This window comes from Cantharellus anzutake (assembly GCF_015039405.1).
Source record: "Cantharellus anzutake strain C23 chromosome Unknown EI90scaffold_1, whole genome shotgun sequence".
Taxonomy (NCBI): Eukaryota; Fungi; Basidiomycota; class Agaricomycetes; order Cantharellales; family Hydnaceae; genus Cantharellus; species Cantharellus anzutake.
In genome coordinates this window covers 3,146,842-3,167,886 of record NW_024066951.1, presented here as the reverse complement: position 1 = coordinate 3,167,886, position 21,045 = coordinate 3,146,842, and positions in this window count along the sequence as shown.

Sequence of the window (21,045 nt, the reverse complement as noted above, 5' to 3'; positions counted from 1 at the left end):
TCCACATCAGCAAAAAATTGTTATGCTCCTGAGTGCTCCGGAGTATTGAGAGCACTGGGAGAATCAGGAGGAGATTGGCTGGTCCAGGAACAGCCCATTTCCTCTGGAGTTGGCTAGGTACTCCAGGGCACTCCCAGGAGGGCCTGGAGCATTGCTTTGTGCACAAACATATCCAGTAAATACAATTTAAATGCTTCAAAGTGTATAGGGGTGAGAAGCTTCTGGGAGCTCCTGGAGCATTTGAAAATGAAAAGGAAAAAAAAGGAGGGAAGATCCCCCATGAATACCTCCTACCACAAGACTAACACAACAAGACACTGCTTAACATTTAGATCAAACACTATACTATATATCAAGGACACTGAGACTCACCAATACACAATCAAAATTTATGGCCTGATATATGATTAATCTGGCAACTTAATCACTTTCAGGCTGGCAGAATATGGGGGAGGGGGAAATGAGGGGGAAATGAGGGGGAAATGAGGGGGGAATGAGGGGGGAATGAGGGGGGAATGAGGGGGGAAATGAGGGGGGGAAATGAGGGGGGGAATGAGGGGGGAATGAGGGGGGAATGAGGGGGGAATGAGGGGGGGTGTCATATCCATTCCCGGCCATCGACTTCCAGTCCCTCCGTTCCCTCCGGTCTAACTCTGCTCCTCCTTCACTAACCTCGGAGCCCCCATATTCCGCAATCCTCTCGGCACCCCTCGATGGTCACCACCCCCTCATTTCAACTTATTACCTATGCCTCCCTAAGTACGGAGCCCTGAAGACTTCCGGACAGCTCCGACGTCCGCTAGCGCACCCCCGCCTCTGCTGGGCAATACAATCGCCTGCCCTGCAGAGCCCACCTTTGGGCCTATCCCTCCTTTCCGTTTCTGGGTTATCGCCTGCCTTTCCGCTAACCCCGCGACCCGACTCGTTGGTAATATTCAGTCGGCTAATGTTTAACCCCATTAGCTCCACTCCGTTCGGCTCCGCCAATTGCGGACCTGTCTTCGCTGTAACCATATATATATCCCACTTGTACATAGATTACACTCCAGTAATAAAATCAACTAGAGTTACCCCCCTTAGGTTCTAATTGCCAGTCAGTATGTTACAAAAATGGGGCCGGAGGCACCCATTTTTGTCCGTTCGAGGTGTAGGGAAAAGGAAAGGGGAAGGGAGGTGGTTCATTAGGGTCTACAGATGGTTTCACAGATAGTTTAACATGTAGTTTAACAGGTAGTGTGGCAGCGGGTTTTTCGTTGATCATTGATTCGATAAACTCTATTACTATACAAATCATGTGATACAGAACCCATAAGAGTCTAAAATGGGAAATTCCCATTTCCATAACACTGTCAAAAACCCGTTTGATTATGGAAGAGGGGGTAAATGCGTGAGTCCGAATGCAGGCGGGGCTCAACTAGAGGGGGGTCCGAGGGCTCCGGTAGTGAACCGAAGCTTCTCAGGGAGCCCGGTTCTGCTGGATGGTACAAGAGGCTCTAAGAAGGACGCGGCCTCAGCGACTCGGAGGGAGCGCTGTGCCTCCGTTACGTTGCAAGAGGGCTAGCGGCTCTCTATGCCGACTAAGCTCGTGGGGCCAAACTCTCCAAAACTCCTACTTCTTGACTAAACTTCGCTACGCTCTTGTCAGGGCCCGGCCCTCGTTCCGTGACAGGCCCAAGGGGATCCTCCGAGTCGCTGGGGTATCTAGTCCCAGTCCGAGGTCTTCAAACTCACTGAGGGGGCTAGCCCCAGCCTTCACAGGAAATGAGTTGCTGCGCATTTAGGAAGTAGCTTAGTTACACTTGCCTTCACAGGAAATGAGTTGAGAAGAAGGGTAACCTTCTCAACCTCCTGTGAAGCCGCTACAAATGGGAGCCGGGAACTATACAGTTTTCGGCTCTTTGCCGACTTTCCATAATTGGCACCCCCCCGTGGGAAGATTCTGGGCGAGCAGCTCGCCCAGAAAGTTCCCACGGTTGTGGCTGTGATGGTTTCTGGGCGAGTAACTCGCCCAGAACGTTCCCACGGTCTGCATGCATGCGGGATTGTGGAACAGTGAAGGGAAAAATAGGAGAAAATGGGGGAAGGGTACCTGAGGGTGTGTGGGGTCAGGGGCTGTGCCCTGACAGCTCTCGATCCTTAAACTCCATGTGGGTTCTCCGGGATTCCGCAAGGTCCGGGCTCAGTGTCCACTACTCACTCGTTGTGAGCTAGATCACTGCCCTTATTCCTACTGTTGGAATTCCACACACTCACACCCTCTCTAGCGCGTCCTAGCACCTTAGAGAAAATTGGGGGAGGGGAGAACTTCTATTCCAAAATCCGGTATGTACAGGATATAAGGAACAATTATTTTTAGAATAATTGATGAGAAATATTGGTACCATATGGCACCTGCATACCTTATTAGGCAAAGTAATAAAAAAAGGGTAACAGTAACAATAAAAGAATATCAATCAATATCTGAAATGATGGCAAAATATGAAAATAAGAGAAAATAAGCGATATCTCAATGGATTTACGGAATTAAGAGCCTAAATTGGAAATGTAGCCGGAGATAACTCTCACGCAGCCAATAAGCATTTTTACCAATTTATTAGACGCCGTGGGAACGAGTGAGGCTGGAATTCTGGGTTGCTGCCTGAGATTCCCACGCCCGCACATGCCCGTGACCTGCTGTGCCTAACTTCTCCAACACGGAACTCCGTCAAATCTCCACCGATTGGGACGTTCTTGGTATCGTCAGAATCGTACGAATTAGGACTGTTTTTGGATACCAAATTTGTACCGAGTCGTCGCGTGAATGAAAGTTGTTTTCTGATCGTGGAAGTGGGTATCCGAGCCGAGTCTGTGCGTGGGCGATTATCCCGCCTACAACGTCTCTGTTAGTCCTTGTATTTCTTATGTCTGAGGTGTCTTGTAGAACAGGGACAGGATTCACTCAGAGGGACTTTGGGTGGCATTTTAGTCGAGATTAGAACTGAGGAACTACAGGTTCTAATCTACGTGTATTTATTAAAGGAGGATGGGGAGGACTTTAGTCAAAGCCCGAAATGACAAAATGGGGAAAACACCGAAAGGTACCGAATGATACCGAGAGGTACTGAAAGGTTCCGAACGATATCTAAAACGGGGAACCGAGGTGTCGGGCCAAGGAGGGCGGAGTTGGAGGCCGGAAAATGAATGGGGAAGACAAATGGATAAAGGGGGTTAGCCGACTGAATGGTAGTAAGAAGGTAGTCGTGCTAAGAATGGGAGATGACTAATAAGTGATTACGTGAGGGAGATCACCGAAGGATGCGGGTAGCTCCGAAAACGGAGTTGCGTATCCGAAGGATGTTGGGTGACTCAAATAAATGAAATGGGTGGAGGAAGGGTTTAAGGGCATGTCAAGGGATGTCGGAGGTCCGTCGGGATATCGGAGCAAATCCGGGATCTCCGAATGTTCCGACTCGGGACCGAGGTTCCGGGATGGGAGTGGCCAAGGTTCGGTGTGCCGCAACCAGACCGGAGCTGAGACAGTCAGGAGGGAAGGTGACTTGGAGAGTGGGGAGGCAAGGTGTAGGGGATGGTGAAGTTGTTAGGAAGGTGTGATGTGGTGGGAGTGCGCGGGGTCGGGATTCCGGGATATGACAAACACAGTAAGTTAGGGCACGGACGTGTCACTAGGCACAGCGCTCTTGGCAGAAGTCGCTGAGGCCAAAGCCCTCCACTATGGAGACATTCCCTTGTCTTGAATCTGGTCTCTGACAGGGGGATATAGAGGGAAATGAGGAAATTTTGAAAAATAGGGACTTCTAAAAAGTTGAAAAAAATAATTAGGGAAAAAATCAAAAAATTCAGGAACTGTAGTGCCTTTGAAGTGCTTTCAGGATATATAATTATTTGCAAAATCGAGGAAGAAATGATGGAGAAAAATGGAAAATACTTTCGAAGACCCGAGAAATAATGAGAACTGAATTGATGGGAAAGTCTGAAAATTGAATAGGGAAGTGAGGGGAAGCCTTGTAGCATTGTTATTTTCTGCTGTTCTAATTTTTCCTGATTGTTCTTGGTCTCACTCCCAGCTGCTACTGGATACTCCTGGATACTCCTGGAAGCTCCTGGGAGGGTCCAGGAGCAGCTAATGGAAAATACTTTTGGAGACCCAAGAACTGAATTGATGGGAAAGTCTGAAAATTGAATAGGAAAGTGAGGGGAAGCCTTGTAGCATTGTTATTTTCTGCTGTTCTGATTTTTCCTGATTCTTCTTGGTCTCATTCCCAGCTGCTCCTCAATACTCCTGGAAGCTCCTGAAAGCTCCTGGGAGGGTCCAGGAGCAGCTGGGAGTGAGACCAAGAACAATCAGGAAAAATCAGAACAGCAGAAAATAACAATGCTTACAAGGCTTCCCCTCACTTTCCTATTCAATTTTCAGACTTTCCCACCAATTCAGTTCTCATTATTTCTTGGGTCTCCAAAAGTATTTTCCATTTTTCTCCATCATTTCTTCCTCAATTTTGCAAATAATTATATGTCCTGAAAGCACTTTAAAGGCACTATAGTTCCTGAATTTCTTTTTGATTTTTCCCTAAATTTTTTTTTTCAACTTTTTAGAGACCAAAATTTTCCTCCCACTGCTCCTGGCACATTACATACTCCTCACCACTCCCAGCTGCTCCTGAACCCCCTCCCAGGAGAACACTATTGGCTCCAGGAGTACCCAATCTGCTGTTTTGTCTCCCACATGCTCCAGCCACTCTTGATGCTCCGGAGCATAACGGACTTTTGCTGATGCACATTGGTGCTTGCACATGATGGGCAAGCTTGAATTGGATATTTGACTGGAGAACACCAATAAATCCAACCTTAATTTCTTTGATTGCAAACTATTGGTAAAATATTTATGGGGTTTACTGGCCACAAATCACAAGTGCATCATGGTCTGATAGTTACAATTTTATGATCAAGAATACTTATTTCTTCCTCCCATCACTCATTGCTGATGCTACTGGACTATGTTTCTGCATGTCACCATAAGTGATGACATGCCATTGGGGTCTGGATGGCTGATGATGAATGTTGGTGCAATGGAAAGACAAAATTGGCAGGTCAACACTGTTTGGTGTATTGTCATGGCATGGCCTAACTGGCTACCCTGACTCCCTATGCTGGAAGGGAGTTGCTGTAAGATGATCCAGAGTGATCCAAAGAACGCAGGTAATCTCGCTTAGCTTCGCTTAGCATCCTGCCTCTATCTTCCGTCCACATGTCACCCCTTTCCCACACCTTGCTTATGATTATCTGAATGAATACTTATCTTTTCATGTCATCATTCTATCAGTTATCTCTTATCTCATTGTAACTGCACTCTAGTGGGTAGCAGTACCTGTCAAAAACCTGTCGGTTATGGGAGAGGGGATAAATGCGTGAGTCTGAATGCAGGCGGGGCTCAACTAGAGGGGGGTCCGAGGGCTCCGGTAGTGAACCGAAGCTTCTCAGGGAGCCCGGTTCTGCTGGATGGTACAAGAGGCTCTAAGAAGGACACGGCCTCAGCGACTCGGAGGGAGCGCTGTGCCTCTGTTACGTCTCAGTTAGTCCTTGTATTTCTTATGTCTGAGGTGTCTTGTAGAACAGGGACAGGATTCACTCAGAGGGACTTTGGGTGGCATTTTAGTCGAGATTAGAACTGAGGAACTACAGGTTCTAATCTATGTGTATTTATAAAGGAGGATGGGGAGGACTTTAGACAAAGCCCGAAATGACAAAATGGGGAAAACACTGAAAGGTACCGAAAAGTTCCGGACGATATCTAAAACGGGGAACCAAGGTGTCGGGCCCAGGAGGGCGGAGTTGGAGGCCGGAAAATGAATGGGGAAGAAAAATGGGTAAAGGGGGTTAGCCGACTGAATGGCAGTAAGAAGGTAGTCGTGCTAAGAATGGAAGATGACTAATAAGTGATAGTGTGAAGGAGATCACCGAAGGATGCGGTTAGCTCCGAAAGCGGAGTTGCGTATCCGAAGGATGTTGGGTGACTCCAATAAATGAAGTGGGTGAAGGAATGGTTTAAGGGCATGTCACGGGATGTCAGAGGTCCGTCAGGATATCGGAGCAAATCCGGGATCTCCGAATGTTCCGACTTGGGACCGAGGTTCCGGGATGGGAGTGGCCAAGGTTCGGTGTGCCGCAACCAGACCGGAGCTGAGACAGTCAGGAGGGAAGGTGACTTGGAGAGTGGGGAGACATGGTGTAGGGGATGGTGAAGTTGTTAGGAAGGTGTGATGTGGTGGGAGTGCGCGGGGTCGGGATTCCGGGATATGACAGTACCCATGTATATAACCCCTATCTCCGCTGAGGGTGGCACCTCAGCGTTAACAATGACTAGGATTCTCAGGAACACCCTCATCGTTGTGAACTGACATGCAGTCCCTGACATGTATCAGGTCAGGGGAATGAAAGTCAAGAACCAGGAAGGGCATGCACAGGTATGTCCAACTCCAACATATAAAATGAGCTCTGACTTAATACTGTTATCTTGATAAGCAGTATGTACACATGCCTGTCAAATCACTGCCAACATTGTGTCTGAATGGTGCATGAAGTTGGAAGTGTGTCAGTTGTGGTGACATCAATGGATGGCAGGCTTGAGCAAATTCGGCACATTCCCTGCATCTCCATGATCCCCTCAAACTAATGATTTCTATTCAAACTACCTACATACCACCAACTTCACAGGCCTGGACCTTCAGCAACCAACTGCCATAACCTGCCAACATCTATGATTGAACCCCAACTGCTGGAATATATCAATCCTATCCTTCAAAGACACCCATCTTGTCCCAACCACTCCTTTTAAGAAAAACTATTGCTTTTCTCTGGTCTGAACCATCCATCAAAACAATTGTTGATGGACAAATCGTCCCTCCCCCACTGTCAGGGCATGCTGCCGCTGCCGCTGCTGCCGCCGCTGCTGCCACCGCCGCTGCCACCGCCACCTCCTTTCCCTTTTGTCTCATTCCCTCATTCTCTCTTCTTTCCTTCTTCTCTTTTTCTATCTTTATACAGACGACCTCTCTTTCTTTCCTACCCTTGTAGCACGGATGCGTCCAACGCTGAGCACCCCGTAGGGGCGCCGCAACGCCGGATGCACCGCGCACTTCTACTTGTACTTCCCCTCCAACACTTGGGATCGACCGCGGAACCACCCACGGTAACCCGGCTTCGTCCGAGGGTGATGTGGCAACCTCACATGACCCATTCACACATGTATATAAACTAAGCCGAAGCAGGACCGAAGAAGTAACCTTCTTCTCATTTCCCGCTTCAGGCAAGTACCCTAGTTTAGTCTGGCTTCCCACCCTAATAACAATACATTTCCTGCTTCAGCCTAAGAAGCCACACAGGGATGTAAGCCCAGGTAAGGGCCATCCACTATATAGTCTCACTGCCCTGCCGCCGCCCGGGCCGCTAGCGCCGAGCGTTATGCTGTAGGTGGGATAATCGCCCACGTGCAGAGCCGGCTCGGATACCCGCTTCCGCCATTCAGAAAACCCCTTCCATTCACACAACAACTCGACACGGATTTGGTATCTAAAAATAGTACTAATTCCTACGATCCCATCGATACCAAGAACATCCTAATCGGTGGAGATTTGACAGAGTTCTATGTTGGGCAAGTTAGGCACGGGCATGTGCGGGCGTGGGAATCTCAAGCGGCAACCCAGAATTCCAGCCTCACTCGTTTCCACGACGTCTAATAAATTGGTAAAAATGCCTATTGGCTGTGCGAGATTTATCTCCGGCTTCCTTTCCAATTTCGGCTCTTAATTCCGTAAATCCGTTGAGAAATCGCTTATTTTCTTATATTTTCATATTTTTGCATCATTTCAGTTATTGATCAATATTCTTTTATTGATACTGTTACCCTTTTTCGATTATTTCGCCTAATAAGGTACCCAGGTGCCATATGGCACTAATATTCACCATCTATTAGTTCTAAAAATAATTGTTCCTTATATCCTGTACATACCGGATTTTGGAAAAGAAGTTCTCCCCTCCCCCAAAATTCTCTAAGGTGCTAGGATGTGCTAGAGAGGGTGTGAGTGAGTGGATTCCAACAGTAGGAATAAGGGCAGTGATCTAGCTCACAACAAGTGAGTAGTGGACACTGAGCCCGGACCTTGCGGAAATCCCAGAGAACTCACCACGGAGTTAAGGATCAAGAGTATAGCGAAGTTTAGTGAAGAAAGCAGGAGTTTGGAGAGTTTGGCCCCACGAGCTTAGTCGGCATTGAGAGCTGTGAGCCCTCTTTCAACGCCGCTACCTCTGCCTCCCTCGAGCCATCCCTGACACCCACCTCCATCCTCTTCATCATCTGGTTCCCCCTCATCACCTCCCTCCATGCCATCATTCACACTTCATTAGCACCACTTTGGCATATTCAACATAGGTGGTCAATGTCCTAAGTGTGAACAGTAGATTACTGTTTTGAATCCATCACCTCTATCATCTTTCAGCATAGCCTAATCAGAATAAGATCAACCATTGATGGAGGATCCTGCTCAGGATTGCATCTGTGGTGAATCTGAGGTGGTTCTTTTCAACAAGTATCATCCTTTTTCTGATCAAGGATGTGTCAGAGCACATCTTCAGGTTGGCAGTGTAAGTAGTGCATTACCACATGGCCTGTATTCCCATCAGCTTCTGCTTCTTTTTTGCTTCTTCATCTCCGGTTTGGTCCGGTCTGTGGCTGTCAGTTATGATGCTGCATGACCTTCTATCTTCTTTGATCCGATACCACTGGTTATTAGTTAGTTGACTTGTTACCATCTCTACCATGTACATAAGACCGTGTGCTGGTGAGGGCATGTCCCCCAGCTTCGCTATCAACTAGGTTTCTGGGGCTTCCTTCGTTGCGAGTACACATGACCCTGACAGGATGTGTTTATGGAGAAATTGCGGGGAAGGCTTAATGGAGGGGCCTGGTGGTGGGTGCAAGAAGGTGGCAGAGTGGGAGTGTGGAGGGTATGAAGGTCCAATGTGGGTCCAAGTGAGCCGAGTGTGAGGGGTTTGAGGGAGCTGTTTAGAGTATCTTTCTGCAGTACTATGGGGGAGAGGATATGAGCAAGGCAGCCAAGTTTATTTTTGTGGAAAGTTTTTGCAGGCACATGGGCAAAGTTGAGCATTTATTTCTTGTTCAGTCTTGTGTAGGGTATGTGATGGTGATTTGGTTGGTCTTCTAGCTTGACTGTCAAAGTCCGTCCCTCGTCCAGAGGGGATGTAGCAATGAGGTCTGGGAGTGGCACTGGAGAGTCTTCTCCAGCCACTAATTCCTCAAAATCACTGAGGGGACTTGCCCTAGGCTTCACAGGGAATGAGTTGCTGCACATTAGGAAGTAGTTAATTACACTTGCCTTCACAGGGAATGAGTTGAGAAGAAGGGTAACCTTCTCAACCCCCTGTGAGGCCGCTACAAAAGGAGCCTGAGAACTATGCAGTTGTCGGGTCTTTCCCGAGTTTCCATATTAGGTACCATGGGAAGATTCTGGGTGAGCTGCTCGCCCAGAACGTTCCCACGGGTTTGCATACCTGTACCATTGTGGAACAGTGGAGGAAAAATGGGGGGGAGGGTGGTTAGGAGGAGGAAGGGGGTGTCTGAGGGTGTGTGGGGTCGAGGGCTGTGCCCTGACATTGACCCAAGCCACTGCAAAGGATTGTACCCTTTGTATCATTTGTTTGGTTTGTTGTCACTGATGAATCCCTCCAGTTCTTGTTCTTGACTGTGGATCCAACTTGTTTTTGCAGTGGCAAAATCATGCACACCAACCTGGTTGATGGATTGAAGCTTTTTCGCTTTTTCTTGCATGTTGCATGTTCCATTTTTTCCATGAGAGGTGGAATGCTGTCAGGGCATACCCACCTGACCTGGCTCCACCCACCCTCACCCAGTATCCCACTCACCTTTATTCCTCACCCCTCATCACTGTTCCTCATTTCTTGTTCTTCCTTTTGTCCTTCTGTCCTTTTGTTCTTTTGTTCTTTTGTTCTTTCTTCTATCTTTATCTACATGGACAACCTTTCTCCATATCTATGTATTATTGACCCGCCCGTGACACGTGCTGAAGGAGAGAATGAAGGAAGGTCAGTTGGGAGGTTCAAACGAGACCACCACCAAGCTGTTCCCTGGTTCTTTAGTTAGGATGGGGAAGTGTACTAGTATTTGTTGTAAATATAGTACCAATCCGAGTGTTTTGGCTAATTCTATTTTTATGGGTTAGTCTAAAAGTTTCTGGGAGTTGACTTACAGATAAACCAAGCCCTGCGGAGCTGTTCCTTTATTGAAATTTCTTAATTTGTCTAGGTGTAATTCTGTGTAGCGTTGTTTAATTTGGAATTTTAACTTGAATTAAATCTTCTACTTGGTGAAGTTTCAAAGATTCTACTTAGTTAATGGATTTAAATTGTGTCTGGAGTGTCCCTTGAGCTTGTTTTATTTTTGTCTTATTTTATTGCTTGTTTTAATAGTAGCAAAATAACTGTTTTGTGTTTACACTTTGAAATCTGGAGTGTTAACCAGCTCTCCTGTTGAAATATCTACTTAATATTTCTCTCCTTAATTGCTGCCTTTTACTACAGTGGCAATCTTAACTGTATATCACTTTTTCACACTGGAGTGACAACCAGAAATGCTTGAGAAAAATAATACTCTATTTTCTTACTTCTCTGAGGGGGGCAAAAAGTCGCAGAAAGGGTCTCCCTTTTATACTCCTTGGGTCGCCTTCCTTTTTCACGCTCTACCTTGTATTTACAGGATTTATTTACAGTGTATTTTTCTCAAACTGAATAAAAAATGAAATTTTCACGCTATAGTTCTACTGTGCTCTGCTGTGCTGAACTGCGGCTCTACTGTGGTCAGACGTGGTAACTCCGGGGAGAGGTTGCTGTGACATAGGTGAATTCTTCGCCATCACACATGATAGCAAAGTTGAGTGTTTCAACTTTCTCTTCATTTTTGCCCACTGAAGTTGGATTCTTTTCAGAATCACCCACTGTTTCCGCATTTGGGATTGATTGCATAGTTACTTGGGTGCGTCTAGAACCCAAATCCATCTTTGGATCTTCATCCGGTCTGATGGGTTGCTTTCCAGCATTCTTACGAGTCATCCGATAGAGTGGTGGATTTGGAGTAGGATTTGGGTTCGGGGCGGTGTTGGGTTTAGGATTAAGGTCGGAATGTTGGTTCTTGATTGACAGGTTCTTGGGTACGTTAGGTGAGTTGATCTTTGTATCATTCTCGCCATTTCTGTCCTTGTCCCCCCTGAAACAGCATTCTGACTACTTGGACTTCCTTTAGATTTTCCAACTTTGTCTTTCACTCCCTCTTCCTCATCATCTACATTCACCCTCACCCTCTCATGTTCATTTCCTTCAATAAACTCAACATCCCTTGACTCTATCATCCAGTGTTTAGCACGGTCCCACAACAAGTATGCTCTTTTGTCTTCAGCAAACCCAATGTGAATGCACTCGACTGTCCGGGCCCCTTGAAACTTTTGGGGAATGTGTGCATAGGCAACACATCCAAATAGTTGCAGTGATTTGAGTGAAGGTTTTCGACCAAAATAGGCCTTGAATGGTGTCTCATTCTGGTCAAGAGCTTGGGTCAATATCTAGTTCTTAATCCAGACAGCATGTTGTATGGCAATACCCCAGAAACTCGGAGGAAGTTGCTTGACTTTGACACATCTTCTAGCATTGACCGTGCATGGTCATTTAGAGTGTGGTTTACCCTTTCAGCAACTCTGTTCTGTTGCAGGGTGTAGGCATTTGTGATCTCATGGGCAATTCCCTTTCAGCTTTCGCTTTCAAGGCTTTGAATAAATTTAGCACTGAATCCTTGGTCTTTGCAAGTCCGATATGGGTGTACCGGTACGGCTATAATTGTCGGTGAAAGTGATGAAATAACAGTGACCCTCGTGGGTTTCAGGAGTGATTGGGCTGCATAAGTCACTAAAAACTCGGCCTAGTGGGTCGGATGAGTGGGTTGAGGTGGATTTAGGGATTGGATCGCATGTTTGCTTTCTGGCAAGGTATGCAGTGTCCCTTTCCTTTCTCCATAATTTCCATTTCACCCACTGACCCATGTTTCTCCATGTTTAGGATTGTAGCCTCAGTAATGTGTCCAAGCCTCTGGTGCCATAGGGCTAGGCTGGCTTTGGAAGTTGACATGGTTTGGGTCGTGAGTGCATGCTCATCATCCTCTGCAACTTTGACTTGACAAAACTTTGCAGTTTTGGGATACATGATCTTTACCTGGAGTCTGTAGAGACTTCCATGTGGATATGCACAATTGACAACTTTTCCAGATTTGGAATTTACGATGTCGATGTGATCCTCCTCAATAATGGTGTTGAGACCATTCTTTGCAAGTTGTTGGCCAGATAGAAGATTTTTGTTTAAGTGGGGCACATGAAGAACATTTGTGCAACAGCCAGGATGGGACTGATCTCCCATGAATGTTTGGACTTCAATATCACCAATACTAACTGCATCGATATAAGCATCAGCGGTTTTGATCTTCTTTGGGTGAGTGTCAGGGCATACACCCTGACCTAGCCCACACCTGCATCCACACCCACACTTGCACCCGCACCTGCACCCAGCTGTTGCACTTCCCACATGTGCCCTGTGCCAGATGCTCCGTGTGGCCAGATGGCCCGGACCTCGGATCTTGGGTCTCATGTGACTTCTGGATATCTCTGGAAGTTTTCAATCTATTGTGGCCACTGTGGGAAGATGAGAAGTTGACTTCCTTCTCATCTCTGACCCACAGTAGGATTGTGCCCTGGATAGGGCTGGCCAGACTTGAGGCTGTGGGCCATAGGGGAGGGTCATGGGGACCCAGGAGTCGTCCCCTGACAGTGAGTGAGTTTCTGATAAGTCGAGAACATTGAGGAGTCAGGGGTCATATGTGATGAAGCCCCTGTGTCGATGACAAAGTGGGTGAAGGGGGAAGTTTTTGAGGCTACTAGTGCAGTCTCAGACTCGAGGGTCTCATGCACAAGGTATACCAAGAACCCCTCTCCTGATTCTTCAGCTTCAGCTACTTTAGCTGATTGCCCTTTCCCTGACTTCTTCTGTCTCAGACCTCTTCCCTTTGGGGCTTTCCCTTCTGCCCCGCTCTGCAGTGTGCCCCTCTTTCTTGCAGTTACTCAGCTGGCCTGAAGAGGCCTTCCCTTTTGGGGTTCCCTTCCCAACTCAGACTAGCATAGCAGTTTCCTGCTTGTGCTTGAGTTTACTCTCATGTACTGTCAGGGACAGCTCCAAAAGCAGTGAGGTCCCAGCGCAAGGGACTCGAAGGACAGGTGTTGGCTATGTGTAGCAGTGGTCCCATCGTGGGGTGAGTGTCCCCAACCACTTAGTCTGAAGTTGGAAGTTGAGCAGAAGGCTGCTTCTTCTGTTCCTGCCCCAGGTGCTATTATATACATGCAGTTGGGGTCATGTGGGGGGAGCCACATCATCTCCACACACAGCCGCACCTGGGTATCTCCACAGGAGATCCTGGAGGTGTGCCGCTCTGTAGGTGGGAATGTGTGTGGTGGGTGCGGCAATCAGGGGAGCAGGGTTAGGTGTGTAGTGATAAGGGAAGTCGACCATGGAACAGAAATAGAGAGAAAGAAGAAAAGGGAAAAGGAGGAATGGGGAGTGATAGTGGGGGAAGTGGAGTAGGGCAGGGCGGTGTGGGATGCGGCACAGGGTCAGGTGGGGTGTGCCCTTGTCATATCCATACCAACTCTGCCTCACCTCCACTCTACTCCACCACCGCTCCGGTCCACCTCCGGTCTGTTCTCCCCCCACACCTCTGCCATGCCCTCCAGTTCACCTCCGGTTCACCTCCGCCTCCGATCTCCAGTACCTTCTCCGGTACCTCTTATCCTCATCTTAAACGTTTATTAATATTTCTACCTACCCAAACTATGGACCTCCTAGGACCTCTGCCACCCCTGCAAAGGTTTTCCCACTCTCCAACAGCTGTCGCTAATTCCACCCTTCACCTACCCACTCCACAATGCTTGATAAGGCAATTCTCTCACGAGCTTGCCAACCCAGCAAGTGGGTAAGTCCCTCTTGGGTTTTCCCTTTGTTCCCATTTGTCTCTTATTATGTATATAAGTCCTGTACTGTAGTTGATGGCACCTTAGTGCAAAATCGACAAATGACTATCCCCCAGAGTTCACACCCCTCGTTCTGAAGTTAAGGACCAGACTCTTAAGTGTTACCAAACATAGGCACAGCGCTCCTCTCTGAGTTGCTGAGGCCACAGTCCTCCTGCCTGTTCTCTACCTCTGGCCTCCTTCTGGGGAAAGGTCCAGGGACACTGCCCCTCCTCGCTGTGTCTTGTGTTGTAAGACAGCAACGGTTGGTTCAACGCTTTAGTGCAAGGATACCCGACATACATTATCTTGGTGAGATGCCCGATGATTGATGTTAGGTTTATTTCTAGTTGGTCTCTACTGTCTGATCATTCCATGTTTATTTAGCATTTATCTTCCTTTTTCCGACCTGTTGGTCGCTTCACCTTCCTTTATTTGTAATAATCCTCACTCCTGTTACATTCAATTAATCGACGCTTAAAAGCTCGATGTTTACTTCGCTGATGCCCTCAGTTCTCATTGCATTCACAACCATGAGACTGAGGTCAGTATACCTTTTATCATGTTCACTCGTTTACTTGTTCTAAATCTTCACCTAGTATTATTCCATTCTAGTCCACGTTATCTTGCAGGGTAAGTTTGTCCTTATTCAGGAGAATTTCCTGAATCATCTCCCACTCTTCCAGAAGTGCCATGAGTATGGCACTGTCTGAATTTCCTCACTAATATTGGTTCTGAGTGAGTTGAGTTCAATGAACAATTCCTTTAGCTCCTGAATTTGACTGTAGATGTCCTTTTTGGGAAGCATAATGGTGTGGAAGAGTTTCTTCATAAGGTAAAAGACCACCTTTTCCTTCAAACTTCTTTTTGATTTCTGCCCATGCTATAGGAGCTTCTTTGATACCCTTTATGAGGAGTTTGACTTCCTCATCGATGGACACGATGAGCTGGAGTAAAGCCACAGAATTACCCTCTTTCCATATTTGGAGTGGAGTTAATGCAGTGCTGGGTTGTGGGCCATGGGGGGAGTGTTTCCTGAACCTGTGTCATATCCCAGATCTTCCACCTCCCCCCACTCTATCCATACACAACTCCTATGACCTCCACCAGCCCTCCCAATCTCTCTCTGCTGCCTCCAGTCGATACCAACAACCCTAGGACTACCTCCTCTTTTGACTCTCTCCTGCTCTGCCACCTACCCACATCCCAGTAACTTGCAAAAAGTGTAATGGCAGTTCATGAACCGTCATGGAAGTCATGACATTTCATGAATGGTCACCAAACTTCATGAAGCAGCATGAAGTGTCATACACAGTCATGCTGGTTCATGACAAACCATCATGGAATTTCATGATTGCTCATGACTTAAGTGGTTCCAGGCAGGTTTTGAGTGGTTACATGCCTGTCTATGAAGTGTCATGAAGTGTCATGAGCCTTCATAAAGGATCATGGACCCTCATGGACCTTCATGAATCACTATGAGTCTTCCCAAGAATCATTGTGATTGATCATAAATTAGGATTGTTGGTACAACAATGACAGTTGGGGGCATAATGGTTCATTACATGTTACCCTTAAGTTGAAAGTGATATGAAAGCATCACACAAGAGGGGGTTGCTCTAGTTGATTTCAGACTAAGGTCCCTGAAAGTATTTACAAGGTATAAATAAGGGAGAGAAATCATGGGAAGGGTCAGTCGGTCCAGTGCAGAAATGAGTGGGGATTATCAAAGACAAGAACCCAGGTGAAGAATGAATAAGTCAAATATTGACACTTGATCTGCTACTATATGGGCACCCAGGTTGTCAGTTGCCTCCCTACTTTGCCTCTTTGTTTAATTGTTCATTCCACTCTCATTCATTCTCTCACTCTCTGTCTCCCTGGTTCTCGTTGTTGTGGGGACAACTCCGTGTACTGCAAAAAGTCAGATTCTGCAGAATTTGGTCACTAACACGCACTACATATCCACTGACGCTCCTGATGCTCATTCTATCACTATCCAACACTCCATACACTCACTCCTTATTTTTCCATATTTTCCCCATCATTCCTGACAACCCCAAGCAAAATTCCCACACCCAACCACACCACCAATTTCACCCCCTCTCCAGACCACCATACCCACACTCACAACCCAGCCATTTTTCCACCCGATAGTGATGCTCTACCACCCTTCTTCACCACTGGAGCATTTCCCAGAATGGCAATCCCATACCCAGATGGTTCAGCACGGAGTATACTCTCACATGGTCTTGACAGCACCTGTCAATGGCCACATCTCAAGAAGTACTGCACCAATTGGGATGAATAAGGGCTCGTTGGAAAGCTGGAGGCGAGGAGGTTGCTGACGGGAGGATAGGCGGGCGCTGTGGCGAAGTGTTGCGGAGTTAATTTTCACAATTTCCATTTCAGACCAGTTATCATATATTCCCCATTCATTCATATTTCTTTTATTGTTTCTTTGTTCCCAATTAGATATTCATCATTTACGGTTGCCTAACGGCCCGTTTACATTCTCCCAGTCCATTCATTTCATTTCCAACTCATATAAACTAGATAACAGCTTGTACATAACAAGTAAGTACTGAATAGACCTGTGAAAGAGAAAGCAGAAGTTACATCCAAGTGGCAAAGATGCCATCCACGACTCTAATGCCCCCCTCTGAGCTAGTTGCTCACGTCTAAGACCCCTCACATCATAATACTCAGCCTTGATGTCCAAGAGAGACATAGGTGAGTGTTTGTTTGAGGTTTTTGCAGACTCGGTAGCGCCCCAGGACCAAAACCCGGCCCCATGAACCACACCCACGCACACTACCACCCTCCCCCTTCTCTCTGTCTCGAGTCTAGGTGGTAGACCTGTTACATTGTCCCTCATTTAGTTTGTCATGTTCACCGCTCTGCCTCCCATTCAGGTGCCAGACTGACCAGCCCCTCTTCTGTTCTCCCTTTCATATTTATGCATTGTAGATAGTATACTACCTATGTACCCCAGTTTGAATGTCAACTAGAATACCCCCCAAGTCCTCTTGTCCATAGTTGTCAGGGACAGCTCCGAAAGTGGCAAAGTCCCAGCATGGGGGACTCGATGGGATGAGTAGTGGCTATGCATAGCAGTGGTCCTGTCATGGGGTGAGCATCCCCAACCACTTAGTCTGAAGTGGAAAAGTGAGAAGAAGGCTGCTTCTTCTGTTCCCACCCCAGGTGCTGTTATATACTGTGGCTGAGGTCACATGGAAGGAGCCATGTGTCAGGGACCGACCCAGGGTCGAGAGCATCCGGGTATATCACCCGGAGCTGAGGGCCCAGTAGGGTGCCGTGTGGGTGTGCGTGACAATGGGCCCGGAGCAGGCAAGGGTCCCTGGCCACTTAGACTAAAGTGGGAAGTGTGAGAAGAAGGTTACTTCTCAGTTCCCACTTAGGCTGTGTTTATGTACATGCAGTTGGAGGTCACGTGGGGAGCGCCACGTCATCTATGCGCACAGCCATGTCCGCCCGGGTATCTCCGTAAGAGGTCTCAGGAGCGTCCGGTGTGTAGGGCGTCACCTGGTGTGTCCGGGTCCAGGCGTGTTGCGCAGTCTGGTTAATGGTACATCGAGCAAGGAAGTCGTCCATGTAATAGAAAAGGAAAGAAGGAGAAAGAAAGGAAAGAAGAAGAAGGAAGAAGGAAGAAGGAAGAAGGGGAAAGGAGAGGGAGAGAAGGGAGGAGAGAGGATGAGGGTAGCGGGTGAGGGTAGTGGAATCGGGTGGGGTTGGACTGGATGGAGTGGGGTCAGGCGAGTGTGCCCTGACAATCACCACCAGGTCCCCTCCACTACACCTGAATACAGGATAGCCTAGAGCATGTGGCACAACGCTCCCACTGAGTTGTTGAAACCAACATCCCAACCCCCTGATGCCTCGCAATGGAGTAACCTATCAGCTAAGTGATCACTCACACTGCCATACTCTGCTCCACTTCCTACAAATACCCTCAAGCACTGTTTCTGACACCAAGCAGCAAAGGTGGCTGGAGGAAAAGTGGAGTTCAGTGTAGTGCCAACACAAGTCCATGAGTTGGAGGTTGATCAGTCAGTGCTGTCACAAATAAGGTCTGTCACATGACAGTTCATAAGTGCTTGTGACATCTCATGCATTGACTCATCATATATGTTCATGGAGCATTATGAATGTCCATGGGACATTATAGCATTTTACATGATGGGGAAAGGTCAAAATAAACATATGACACTCCATGACACTCCATGAACCTTCATGACCTGTCATGAAAGGTCATGAGGGTTCATGAACGTCATGACCACTCATGAACCTCCATGAGGCTTCATGTCATATTGCATCACCAGCAGTCATGAACCTTGTCAGCACATGACAGTTCATGACAATTTGTCATGAACTGTCATGAAATCCAAAATTTTCAATGTAAAAAATGTCTGATTCAATTCAATTGTCATGACATGTCATGACTCCTCATGATTTCATGATGCAGGATTACACTTTTGGAGAGTACCTCCTACATCCACAGCACCTCCGGACCGCTAACATCATACCTCCACCTCCTCGGACCCCTTGTTCGAAGGAGATGGGCTTGCTCGTTGTTGATGAATCCCAACTTGTCATTCCATCCCCCTTCCTACCTCCAGTCTCCACCTCTGGTACCTCCACACCTCCGGCACCTCCTCACCTCCGGTACCTCCCTACCTCCGGTACCTCCTCATTCCTATCTTACCTCCGGTCTCAATAATCTTATTGTTTTATCATTTGATATTTTCTACAACCCCAATCTTCCGGACTACAACTTCCGGGCTCCGGACCTTTCCAGACACCTCTTCTCTGTAGTTCCCTGCTTGTTCATGGACGCTTCCAGACCTTGCCATTTTATTTCTCTCACTCCACAAAACTTCAGACGTAATTCGGGCTTTTCGCCTATTCCTATTTGTCTTGTGGATGTCATATCCATACAACCCTGACCTCCACTCCAGGCTCCCGGAACTCCAAAACTGACTCCAGAGCCCTATTTCCCTTTCCATCACCTTCTCCTTACCGACTCCCAAGAGGTTATCCCACCTCCAGCTCCGACACCACCTTCGGTCCGACTCCAGAACATTCCGGGTCCGACCTCATCCTCGACACCTTCCAGACAAGCATGCAACACCTATGCTCCTGACTCCGGACCTCCACTCCGGAATCCCGTTCACGTCTCTGTCTCTGGAACCTCTGGTCTTAGCTCTGACTGCTTATACCCATTGTATTGGTTAGCTCATTCCATTTAATTACCTTTGCCAATATTCCGGAGTTTAACTTCCGAGTTTGGACTTTCCGGACTTACGTTGGACCTTGCAACTATTGCATTGCTCCATTCAATTCCACTATTCTCCCTCATTCCTATTTGGGCTGCTGCTTCCTTTCTATTCAGTCAGTCAGCCATTCCCCACTCCCATCCTCCTTCCTTCCTCCTTGGGCCTTGGCCCTTCACTCCTCCTTTGGGAAGCACCATTGAGTCAAACCCTTGACCCTTGGTGTTGTTCCTCCTTCCAGCTCCCTGTCAGGGACGGCTCGAGGGAGGCAGAGGTAGTGGCATAGTGCTTGGCGCTAGCAGCCCGGACGGCAGCAGGGTGGTAAGACCGTATAGTGGGCAGCCGCTCAGGCTTACGTCCCTGTGTGGCTTCTTAGGCTGAAGCAGGAAATGTATTGTTATTAGGGTGGGAAGCTAGACTAAACTAGGGTACTTGCCTGAAGCGGGAAATGAGAAGAAGGTTACTTCTTTGGTCCTGCTTCGGTGTCAGGGACAGCTCCGAAAACGGTGAGGTCCCTGCGCATGGGACTCGGTGGGACGGATAGCGGCTGTGCGTAGTGGCGATCCCGTCGCGGGGCGAGCATCCCTGACCACTTAGGCTGAAGTGGGAAGTTGAGAAGAAGGCTGCTTCTTCTGTTCCCACCCCAGGCGCTATTATATACATGTGGTCAGGGTCACATGGAGGAGGCCATGTCATCTCCACGCACAGCCGCACCTCCCTGGGTGTCTCTGCAGGAGATCCTGGAGGTGGCCACTCAGTAGGCAGGAGTGTGCGCAGCGCATGCAGCGATCAGGGAAACGGGGTTAGGTATGTAGTGGTACATAGGGGAAAAGTGAGGAAGGAGGGATGGGGCTGATAGCGGGGGTCACGGAGTAGGGCAGTACGGCGCAGGGCGCGGTGCGGGGTCAGGTGGGTGTGCCCTGACATCACCCCCCCCTTAAGCCGCTTCGCCTCAAAGCGGCTGGGCGGTTCTCCTTCTCTCTCCCCGGGGCGTGGGGGTGCGTTCGATGGAACTCCTCAACTAGGTCAGAGGCGTGGGTCAGGTGGTCATGCATGAGCCATTGGTTTTCCGAGTGTGGCCAGCCTGTATACTTTACCAGGTATCGGAGTTTTCGGCGTAGCCACTTAAGTAGAGTCCAGGATTTTCTTGACCTCATACTCCTCTTCTCCATCTACGAGGTCTGGGCCCGGGCAGGGGTCAGCGGGGCGTTCCATGATTTCATCAGGGCGGTGTGGTCTGATGTTCATCACGGATACAACTGGGTGGATCCCCCTTTGTCGGGCGGTGAGCCGGAGTTTGACGGCGGCGGGGGAGACGACTTTAATGATCGTGAAGGGGCCAGTCCATTTATGGTCTAGCTTCTTGGTTGGGCAATCGGTTGTGTAATTCTGGGTGTTGAGCCAGACCCGGTCGCCTTCTTGGTATGTAGGGGCCGCCTCACGGTTCCGGTTGTAGTAGCAGGCCATCTCGTCCGCCGCGTGCTCTAGTGCCGCTTTCGCCTCTTCCTGCATCTTCATCATCCTCGATGAGAAGGCATCAGCAGCTTCCACCTCAGATGTGCATGTGGGCTCTGTCCCCATCCTGGGGTGTTGGCCGGTGTCGAGCTCAAAAGGGGTATGGT